Source organism: Capsicum annuum, chromosome 2, assembly GCF_002878395.1.
Source record: "Capsicum annuum cultivar UCD-10X-F1 chromosome 2, UCD10Xv1.1, whole genome shotgun sequence".
NCBI lineage: Eukaryota > Viridiplantae > Streptophyta > Magnoliopsida > Solanales > Solanaceae > Capsicum > Capsicum annuum.
The window spans coordinates 89,859,718-89,868,600 of record NC_061112.1 but is presented as its reverse complement, the minus strand read 5'-3'; positions in this window follow the sequence as shown (position 1 = coordinate 89,868,600).

Genomic DNA, 8,883 nt, shown 5'->3' with positions numbered 1-8,883 from the left:
GGGAGATGGTGTGTTGAGATTGCAGGGTAGATTGTGTGTCCTGAATGTGGATGATCTAAGAAAGAGGATTATGGCTGAAGCGCACGGGGCACGATATTCTATTCATCCTGGTGCCACCAAGATGTACCGAGACTTGCGAGAAATCTATTGGTGGAGTGGAATGAAAAAAGATATAGCAACGTTTGTAGCTAAGTGTACAACATGCCAACGGGTTAAGGTTGAACACCAAAGACCTGGTGGTATGATGCAAGAGTTTAGTATTCCCACCTAGAAGTGGGAAGAGATAAATATGGACTTCGTGATTAGTTTACCTCCTTCCTGATGCCATCATGATTCCATTTGGGTTGTGATTAATAGGTTGACTAAGTTTGCTCATTTTATTGCCTGTTCATACTTCATATACTGCTGAGGATTACGCTAGATTATATATCCAAGACCTAGTCAGACTGCATGGAGTTCCCTTGTCTATCATTTCGGATAGGGATACTAAGTTCACTTCGCAATTTTGGAAAGCTTTTCAGAAGGGTCTTGGTACCCAAGTGTTTTTGAGTTCTGCTTTTCATCCGTAGACCGATGGTTAGGCTAAGCGGACCATCCAGACCTTAGAGGATATGTTGAGAGCTTGTGCACTTGACTTTAAGGGAAGTTGGGATGATAACTTATTGTTGATAGAGTTTGCTTACAATAATAGTTTTCACTCTAGTATTGGCATGGCTCCGTTTGAAGCCTTATATGGGAAGAAGTGTAGATCACACAAAGGTTGGTTTGAGGTGGGTAAAGCGGCTGTGAGTGGTCCTGATTTGGTATTTAAGGCTATGGAAAAAGTTAAGCTGATTTGGGAAAGGTTAAAAAACTGTGCAGAGTCATCAGAAGTCATATGCAGATGTTAGAAGGAGAGACCTTGAGTTTGAAGTTTGTGACTTAGTGTATCTAAAAGTTTCACCCATGAAGGGGGTGAAGAGATTCAGAAAGAAGGGGAAGCTTAGTCCCCATTATGTTGGTCCTTACAAAATTCTTAGCCGTGTTGGTAAGGTAGCTTATGAGGTCAAGTTGCCTTCCGAGTTGTCCTCTATTCATCCAATATTCCATGTCTCCATGCTTTGAAAGCATATTAGTGATGCTGTGGTAGTGGATTCATCTGTGAGTGCTGACATTCAAGAAAATCTTTATTTTGATGAGATTCCTGTTGAGATTCTTGATTTCAGTGTCCAAAGACTAAGGAAGAAAGAAGTTCCCTTGGTCAAGGTCTTATGGTGAAACCAATCTATTGAGGGTGCAACTTGGGAAGCTGAGGTGGATATGCGATCCAAGTACCCGTACCTATTTTTCGTGAACTCCGATCAAGCCGAAGGTACCTTTCTTTCCTAAATCATGCATTTTTGATAAAAGTTGCAGCAGTTCAGCTGTCATTTATTATGTGTTCAGCTTTAGTTTCTTGAATTTATGCATTCTATGTTGTATTTGGAGTGAGAAACGATGTGGTGATGAGTCTAACGAATGGTTTCAGCTGTATGATCTATTCCCTATCTAATCTTGGCATGTCTAGTGTCATTCGAGGATGAATGTTTTCAAGGGGGGATGATGTAATACCACGGGAAATTTTTTGTTGAAATTTGGTGCGTAAACGTGTTGGGTTCTATCTTCTAGAATGAATTATAAATTTTTCATGTGGAATGTCTTAGATTATGACCCACCATTGTGTAGAGTATTGAATAAGCTTTCCAACGATATATGGATCATCAAAAACTAACATCCGAGCGACGAGTTATGAACATTCCGATCGAACCGTGAATAGTAGTGAACAGTAAAACGTGCAGGAAAAAGTACTGAGGCATGGCATATTTTTGCTCCAACTTCAAATGATCATAACTCCTTGTACACAATGATCTGGGTGAGATACTATATATCAACGGAAAGATATGAGAGTCCTCTGTCTAATGAAATTAGTTTCATCCAATTTGGATATCAGAGTAAAACGTTATGGTTGATCTACTTCAGACTATCAAAATAGTCCACGAAAGGATAGATTCGAGAATTATTTGATTTTTAGGGGTGTTTTGGTCATTCCCCCTCACCCAAAATCCGTCCAAACCCTATATTAAAGCCTATAGAAGCATTATATGTTATATTTCATCAAATTCCCTCAAAAAGAAAACCCTAAGCTCCTACATCCAACTTCAAGAACCTCCAAAGTTCACCATTAATTCTGCAAATTTATTCAAGATTCCAAGTTCCTAGTTCAAGAAATCCAAGAACCACCATTCAAAGGCACGATTAACATCTCAAAAACGAGTATCGATCTAAAGTTTATCATTCAAGGTATGTGGGGTTTTTCAATAAGAACTCTCTTTCGTTCTTGTGTCCAAAAGTAATTTTCTTTACAAAGGCTTGATTTTTATATGATTTTTACGAATTTGAAGCATGAACCCATATCTTATGATGATTATTATGAAATCTTGATGTTTATGATTTTGAAAGATGAGTTTACATGTGTGGAGATATAAAGCATGAATCTTGAACGATATTATCATGATTTTGATATTTGGGTCATGAATCCCCATTGGAAATTGTGTTTTTTTTAGAAAGTGTGTTATAAGAACGTTGATGTTGAATATTTGAGATATTTTGAATGATTTAACCTTTTGGTCTTAATGGAGTTGTTTTGAACTCGACTTTGAAAGAAATCCACAACGTGGTTGATTTTGATAGATGGGAAGCATGATGGCTCCCGAAGTATATTTATATATTACTAAAATTGTTTTGTTGTGGATTGTCTTTGAAATGATCTGAGCTAAGTCCGGGAGAAATCTTTAGCTCCGAATAGGAGGTATAAAACGACCTTACTTCCCTAGAACTACGTGCCCCCATAGAAGTGAGCCTGAGGTTGATTTATACAGTGATCACTAGTTTGTGTGGATTTGATATCGATAGTCCTACTCCGATGGAAAGGATAGGATGACTCTCCTCAACGTGGGTTGTACATTAGACTCCATGTAGCTCATATGGTTTATGTCGGTTATAGGATCTCCCAGTGTGTGTGTGTTTCCTTGTGTCTATGGTGAATGGTGAAGTGATTTAAAAGTGGAATTGTGAAATTATTCTTTTGAAAGATTTAAATAATATTTATATTATGAGAATTGATATTCTTGATGAACTGAAAGTGATTGACAAATTATACAATGACTCACATGTGTTATTGTACTTATTTCATCCTCTCATGATTATGATGATTTTCTTCGGGCTATGTGAGTCTTTCATATATCCTGCATATTTCTTATAAATATTTATGATGATGATGTTTATACAACTGCATACACCCCCATATACTCAGTTTCTTTCCATGGTACTGACCCATATCTTCGGATGTGGGTTGCATTTTCACGGAATGTAGGTTCAGGTGCACAGTTCCAGGTTCGACAGTGATTCTTTGGGCATGCTGTTCTACATCCTCTGTTGTGGTGAGTCCTCATGTTCCGAGGACGTGATATCTGATGTTGGTTTCACAGAATCGTTTACATTTCATAACTAAGTATGAGTCAGTTGGGGCATGTCTCAATGGCTCGCTGGTTTTATTGATTTTCTTAGAGGCTTGTCAGACTAGTATAGATGTTGGGAGTTGACTAATAAGTCATATTTTGTTATCTTTTTGAAATTCTTTTATTCTTGGATGATGATTACTCTGTTGATATTTGAGGGTTATTTATGGTAACCCCACTGATTTGTGTTGAACTAAATGAAAATGGCTTATAGGGTTAGCTTGGGGCTACTCGTAGCCTCAAGCACCGTGTGACGCTCCGGGACCCGTTTTCCCAGGCGTTACACATAAACTTGTACATGATTGGGGATTTCATATTATCATACTAGTATGGCTCTTTTTCTTCATATAGGCATTTAATCGAATGCTTGGGGAGCATGCTTTGGTTATACAATCATCAACACATCGAAAAATCATGAATACATCAATCAACGTGTAAATTTAAGGGTTTATTATGATTATTATGCAAATCATAACATACTAAGGTCAATCATTGGAATATGAAATTTCAAACATGAATAAAAACCCCACAACATCATGTTTCAATTTAATTTAAATCATGAACATTCATAAATAGACAAATCTTGAATTTTTAAAAGAGATTCTTGAGCTTCATGGGTGAAAGGGACCTATAAATCAACACTTGACATACCTGAGTTGTGAGTTTCTTGAAGTTCCTGGACTTGAAGAACTTAGAATCTCTTAGTTTCTTGAAGAATGATTTGGATCTTGTTCTTGGGGATTATCTTTGAGAGAAAATCCTAATTTGATGTTGTAGATAGATAATGAACTAATGAGCTTTGATATGATATTATTAGGGGTTAAAATAGGTGGAAAAGACCCAAATACCCTTTTAAAAATGACTTTAAAATAACTAAATGAACTGTTTAATGGTCTGTCGCTGGGTCGATGGTTCGTGGGTCCTGACCGTTGTACCTGGGTAGAATAGGGGTTCACTTTCTCTGCTGCGACGACTTGAGCGATAGTCCGTCGCTAGCTCGACATTCCATCGGCCTGAGCAGTTATCCTTACATAGAAGTTGGTCTTACTTCCTCCACGACAATAGCTTGGGCGACGGTCCGTCGCTACCTCGATGGTTCGTCAGCCCTCATCGCCGCACCTAGGCAATTTTGACTGATTTCTTTAAAATGGTCATAACTTTCTACCCCGATACTGAATTTTGATGAAATTGGTATCATTGAAAAGCTAATTCAATTTTCCACATAACCAAAAGTGAAAATCTTAAAAAAAAATCCACGTATATAAACGTGGATTCATCTTTCAAAGTAAGTTTCTAACATACTCGGGACGATTTCAAGCTAGGTAGAAGTACGAGGTATTACAATATCTCCCCCTTGAGAACATTCATCCTTGAATAAGACTAAGCGATAGGGGAGAAGATAAACAGACGTACACACTGAACATGACTAACTGGAACATGATCTCATGATTGACTTGACTAATAATTGAATATATCATACTGAACACGCATAGCTGATTCAGTGTAGCTGATTTATCACTGCATGACTGAATTACTGATAAAATGATTTTCTCATCAACTTGAACATGCATATCTAATGCATGAATACATGACTGAACTGACACATGAATGCATGAAAGACTACACAATGGTACTTAATACCAAGTTTATAATGGAATTCTCAACATGCACTATATACCAAGCTTGTCAGTGAAATCTAAACATGTAACTGAAAAGCTTAAGGAGAACTGTTACCTTGATCTAGATTTGAGTTGGTGGAGAAGTGGTGAGGATACTTGGTACACATGTCTGCTTCTATTTTCCAAGTAGTTCCCTCGATGGAATGATTTCACCAAAGAACTTTGACTAGAGGGACTTCTTTGTTACTCAGTCTACGAGAGGTATTTTTAAATATCTATGCTCTGAATTGGGACTACAATTGCGTTGTCACCTATGCACTTCTTGAGCAAAGAGGCATGGAAGACTGGATGAACTGAGGCTATATCTGAAGGTGATTTGAGCTCATAATCTATCTTGCCGAAATAATTGAGAATTTTGAAGGGACCGACATATCGGGGATGAGTTTTCCCTTCTTGTTGAATCTCTTCACTCCCTTTATAGGAGAGATCTTTAGATAGACATAATCACCAATCTCGAACTTGAGTTCCTTTTTGCGTACATCTGCATTAGACTTCTATCAGGTTTGAGCAGCTCAGAGTCTTTCTCTGATCTACTGGATTTTTTCTAAGGCATCGAATACTAAGTCAGGTCCTATAACTGAGGCCTCACTAACGTCGAACCAACTGATTGGAGATCTGCATTTCCTACCATAGAGAGCTTCGAATGGAGCCATCTGAATATTGGAATAATAGTTGTTGTTGTATACAAACTCAATCAAAGGCAAGTGGTCATCCCAACTACCTTTGAAATTAATTGCACACGCCCTTAGCATATCTTATAAAGTCTGAATGGTCCTTTCTGCTTGACCATCTATCTAAGTATGGAAAGAGGTACTGAGATAAACTTAGGTACGAAGACCCTTTGGAACACTTCCATGAAAAAAGAGGTGAACTGGGTACCTCTGTCTGAGATAATAGATAATGGAACACCGGGAAATCTGACCAACTCTCTGGTGTAGAGTTTGGTATAATCCTCGGCTAAATAAGAGGTATGGACTGGAAGGAAAAGAGCTGATTTGGTCATCCTATCTACAATGAACCAAACTGAATCATGTTGGCGACGAGTACAAGGTAAACCCATCATGAAGTCCATGTTCACTTCTTCCCACTTCTAAGTAGGAATACTGAACTCCTGTATGGACCCACTGGGCTTTAGATTCTCCATCTTAACCTGCTAACATGTAGATCACTTAGCAACAAACTCTGCATCTCAGTCCACTAATAGATCTCCCGCAAGTTATGGTACATCTTTATGGGCCCTGGATGAATAGAGTAGCGCGCACCATGCGCTTCTGGAAGAATTCACTATTGTAAGTCATCTACACATGCATTACACAGATGACCCTGACAACGCAATATACTATCTCCCCATTGGGAGAAAACCTCTACTTTATAATCCTTGACTAACTCTTTTAACTTGACAAGGCTGGAATCTCTATCTTAAATTTCTTTAACCTCAGAAACTAGAGATGATTCTGAACTACTCTGAACCTATATATCACCCTCTTCTATATCAAAAAAGCAAAAGCCTAGTTTGGAAAGATGATGGACTTCTAGAGCTAACTTCTTCTAACTATCCTCAACATGAGCAACACTACCCATAGAAAGTCTACTAAGAGCGTCGGCCACGACATTAGCCTTGCCCAGATGATAAAGGACACTCATGTCATAATCTTTCAAGAGCTCTAAAGACCTTCTTTGATAAAGATTGAGATCTTTTTGAGAAAAGACATATTGAAGGCTCTTATGATCGAGAACACATCCACATGAACTCCATATAGATAATTCCTCCAAATCTTTAAGGCAAATACTATAGTTGCTAACTCAAGATCATGAGTACGATAATTCTTCTCATGGGGTTTAAGCTGTCTAGAGGCATATGCTATGAACTTACCATGCTGTATGAGGACACAACCAAACCTACTCTAGATACATAACAATACACTATGAACCCATCTGAACCCTCTAGAAGAGCCAAAACTGGAGCTGAGGGGAGTCGAGTCTTCAACTCTTGAAAACTCTTCTCGCAAGGATCTGACCACTGAAACTTGACTTTCTTTTGAGTAAATTTGGACATAGAAGATGCAATAGAAGAAAATCCCTCAACAAACTATCTGTAATAGCCAGCCAAACCCAAGAAACTTTTGATATCTGATGAAGAGACAGGTTTGGGCCAGTTTCTTACTGCTTTGGTGTTTTGAGGATCAACGCTAATGCTATCACCAGAAATGATATGACCAATAAATGCTACTGAACATAGCCAAAACTCGCACTTACTGAATTTGGAAAATATCTAATGATCTTTGAGAGTCTGAAGTACGATTCTGAGATGGTCTGTATAATCCTACTCACTGTGGGAGTAAACAAGGATATCATCTATGAAGAATATGATGAACATGTCCAAGTACTACTTGAACACGCGGTTCATCAAGTCCATGAAAGCTGCTGGGGCATTGGTAAGACCAAAGGACATAACTAAGAATTTGAAGTGACCATACCGACTACGAAAGGCTATTTTCAGAATGTCACATTCTCTGACTCTGAGCTAATGATATCCTGATCTGAGGTCTATCTTAGAAAAATAGCTAGCACCCTAAAGTAGGTCAAAAAAGTCATCGATTCTAGGAAGAGGATACTTGTTCTTGGTTATAACTTTATTAAGCTGATGGTAATCAATGAATATTCTGAGAGAACCATCTTTCTTGCGCATGAATAAGACTGGTGTGCCCCATAGGAACACGCTGGGTCTGATGAATCCCTTTTCTAAGAGATCCTTCAACTGTTCTTTCAATTCTCTGAGTTCTGTTGGTGCCATTCTGTATGGTGGAATAGGTATAGGTTGAGTATTTGGAAGAAGATCGATGCCAAAATCTATTTCCCTTTCGGGAGGAATTCCTGGAAGATTTTTGGGAAAGATATCTGAATATTCATTCATGACTGGGACTGATTCAAGACTAAGAGTTTCAGAACTAGTGTTCTTAACTTAAACAAGATGATAGACACATCCTCTAGATATTATTTCCTTTCCCGAAGGTAGGAAATAGCTGATCTCTAAAAGCTAAAGTGCTACCCCTCCACTCTAGGACAGGTTAATTTAGAAACTGAAAATAGACAATTCTTTTTCTACAGTCGACTATGGCATAGCAGGAATGAAGTTAATCCATGTTGAGAATGACACTAAAATTAGTCATCTCTAATTCAACTAAGTCTGCTGAGGTGACTTTCTGAGATACCATAACCGGACAGTTCCTGTATACCCATTGGGCTATGATGGTTTTACCCACTGGGGTAGAGATGGAAAAGGGCTCTCCCAGAATTTCAGGATTGACTCCAAAATCAACTGCTATATAGGGAGTAACAAAAGACAAGAAAGCTCCTAGATCTAGCAAAGCGTAAACATGTACATGAAATATTTGTAACGTACCAGTACCTATATCAAGATACTTTTCCTGATCTTACCGGGACTGGAGAACATAAAGTCGATTTGGGTGTTGCCCACTAGTAGTATTGGAAGTGGCACATTACTGATTTGGGCGACTGACTAGGCTGAGAAACAGTTCAGCTGACCCTAATAACCTGATTGGGAAAAATCTCTGACTATGTGGCCTGGCTTGCCACATCCAAAATAGACATTAGTACCAGCTCTACAAGTACCTTTGTAATTCTTACCACAAGTCTGACAAAGAGGA